The sequence below is a fragment of the Dendrobium catenatum genome, unplaced genomic scaffold, assembly GCF_001605985.2.
Source record: "Dendrobium catenatum unplaced genomic scaffold, ASM160598v2 fragScaff_scaffold_130, whole genome shotgun sequence".
NCBI lineage: Eukaryota > Viridiplantae > Streptophyta > Magnoliopsida > Asparagales > Orchidaceae > Dendrobium > Dendrobium catenatum.
In genome coordinates, this window is record NW_021318592.1 from 271,946 (window position 1) to 275,416 (window position 3,471).

General features: G+C 31.8%; 1 protein-coding gene across 1 annotated transcript in view; it reads left to right on the forward strand.

Moving 5' to 3' along the window:
- The window catches only part of LOC110109761 (uncharacterized protein At2g24330), a 6,716-nt gene that overhangs the window by 1,306 nt on the left and 1,939 nt on the right, over positions 1-3,471 (forward strand). The window lies entirely within an intron of this gene.

Here is a 3,471-nt window from a genome sequence, read left to right on the forward strand (position 1 = left end):
ATGCCTTGTTTTCTCTCTCAAGAATGTAGAACTCTGCCTACACATACGCATTATTCATCATCTTTATCTATTCATTTAGTAGTAGTCTAAAAAGGGTACACTGATAAGTCCAAATCTTATTCATCACAATTTTTATTAAAAAGCTTAGCAAAATTATCTCATCCACATCTTTGTTGAATATCATCTTCTTAAGAAAGGTATTTTTTTGGATCTTCACTCTTAATGCAACTCACTTGAATTAAAATTCCACTTACTATGCATATCTCTGTTGTTTGGCTAACTTATAACATTATCTTTCTCCCTTCCTTAGGTATTAATTATCATGATAAATCACTAAAAAGCTAAGTCTTTGCAATCGGATATTGCTTATCTTAGATCCTTATGAGGCTCTTTATATCGTTTCAATTATCAAGGAGCCTTTCTTAAAATTTAAAACCAATTCTTTATAACAAATTCTTACTTTTACATATTTTGCTTGCACCAATTTGGATTTTTCTTTAAACTTATTTCTTTCTCCAAGCCTAATTTACTCTAGGAGATTTTCCTTTTGATATTCCAAGCACATCTTTTGTAATTTTTAATATTCACTAGTCACTTGTTTCCCACATAACATTAGCATCTCATGTCATAGATAGAAATTCTTAGATCTGAAATCCTTACTCTTAAAAATATTTTTTGTTTATACTTCCTTGAATGCCCCTCTAATTCTAGAATATCATTTTACATTTATTTTTTGTTATCCCCATTATCTTAAAGTCCAATATACTAATAATCGATTTTGGGGTAAATAAATTTTCCACTTTGGCGCCGCGACTATTCCCAGCCTCTACTATCATCACTCTATCCTGCCCATCGTGTTGCCAAATCTAAACGATCTTAATTTTCTTATACTTATAAGAAAATAGTCAATCTGGGTTGTACTATATATCCATTTTTATAAGTGATGAGATGCTCATTCTTTTTTTTTAAAATAAGATATTAGCAATTGAAAATCATAAGTTGAACAAAAATCTAATATGGTCTTGCCACCTTCATTTGTTGTTTCAAAACCATAGCCACCATAATGCTTTTAAAATCATCTACCTCTCTGCCAACATGTCCACTTAAATCTTCTCCAATAAAAACTCTTTCTTTTAGAGCTATTTTTTGTAATAATTCTTCTAAGTCATTCAAAAAATTTAATTTAGAACTCATATCCAAACCTACTTGAGGAGCATAAATACTTATAATATTAACAATCTTATCATCAACAACAATCTTTAAAGCTATAATTCTATCTCCAATCCTATTAATTTTTATTACAATATCTTTCAAACTCTTTTCTATAATAACACCTACACTATTTCTAGTACGACTCCTACCCGAATACCAAAGTTTAAATCCTAAACTATCAATTTCCTTAGCCTTCTCTCCAACCCATTTAGTTTCCTGAATGCACAAAATATTTATCTTTCTATGAATCATAATATCTATTAATTTCATTAATTTTCCTGTAAGAGAACCTATATTCTAAGTTCCTATCCTAATTTTAGTATCATGGACTAGCTTCTTTGCCCACATCCGTCTTTGATGTGGGAGCCCTTGCCTATTTAACATTACACCCGGGCGCCGGTGCAGCGGCCCTTGCACACTTGTCATTGTATTCAAACCATACAGCGCGTCGCTTCCAGGGGATGCCCTAGCATTAACACAATTTCTTAAAGAATTCATGTCATTATTATTCGACAATTTTTATGCTGGCTGTCAACTACCTAACGCAAACCTCCACTTTTCTCATCCAGGACTTGGGACCTAGCAACGATAGTATTGATCATAAACTTTCTGCTGGAATAAAATCTTGAGAGTTGAAACAATAGATCTGTTTTCCTGTTAAACTGGTTTGAAAATATTTCTTTGTAGTAAAGATTTAGTGCTCAAACTATGATATTCATCATCATCATCGCTGGCAACTTATTCCAGCTATTTGAGGTTGCTTTATTATTCTTTCATCTCCATTAGCTTCTGTTGGGGTGCCCACGTTACTAGTTTATGCTAAACTGTAGTCATAAATTATAGCCAATTTATTCTGGTCTATTATTTTTCCTTCCTGTGCCTTATCTTGATTTTATCCACCCGTATTATTGATGAATCTTGTACTATTAACTTATTATCAAAACTAATTTACTGTAATTTTGCATTTTATCTCAATGCCCAGATCCACATAGTATAATTGATCCTAGTAATCATTTTTAGCAAAGCTTACCTTTTAATCTTTATGATAATCCTTCATCATATAATTCTTTCAAGGTTTTTTTCTATTTTAACGACGCATCTTTAATTTTAGAAGTTATATCCTTCCTAGTATCTTATTCTTTTGTATAAACGAGCTAGGATATGTAAGCCTATACCGTAATTTATTACCGGATCGTCCACTATTATTGCTTGATAATTACTATTTCTACATCTATGGAAATTGTGAGCCAATCACTAATATTTTGTTTCGCTACTCCAAAGCCCTTGTACTCTAAACTGTGATTATTCTAAGTTTCATTTTTGTCAGACTATCTTCAAAAAATGACATACAAAAATATCTATTGTAATTATTTCCAAGATGAATACATAAGACTTAAACTTCGCGTTGGATGTACTCTTCTAATTGATTTTTTTTGGTACTGTCCTTCACAAGATCGTTAGTGCTCATCCTTCAAAGCATGCATATAACTCATGACATGTATTACGTTAGATCATTTTATTTTATTTGAAATCTTTCCATATCTAGTTTTAAATTTGATAATTGTTTATATATATATATAACCTCGCCATTCCTTGCTAACCACCTCTGCCTCCGCCTTCAATCGCCATCTCGGACCACCTCTTTCACTAACGCGTGAAAGCGCAGGCCTGTCCGCCCGCCAAAGTCACTATGGGCATTGCACACCAGCCACTATCATCACCATGCTCATGCCGTTGTCTTCTCGCAGCTATGCTGACCACCATAGTAACTTACATTGAATTATTTACTTCAATACAACAAAAGAAATCTCGTTCATTTGTTTACGCTCAATCAACAAATCTAATTCACAGTCATTATATTTTTTATAATATCTTTAGTATTTTGTCTTTTCTTTTTTTTGGCAAAGCAACCAAACAACATCATAGTCTATCAATTCTTACACATAAAAATCATATTATAGATATATATTAGTGTGTGTGTGTTTATTTTTCCGTAAAATGGAACATTTTCCAATAATCAATTTCTGTCTGTGTCTCATTCCATTCATCTATGTCATTAATGAATGAAATTATTATGCTGATTTATCAATTTAACCCTTTTTATTCTTATAATTTGATACTAAATATTTTTCCATTATTTGGGCCTCACGGTATATTATTTCAATAAATGTTTTTAACCATACCATATTACAGCATCTCCGCCGTTCTCGATTTATTGTAAATTCTTATACTCGTCGGTATTAGACTAGCACACACTGA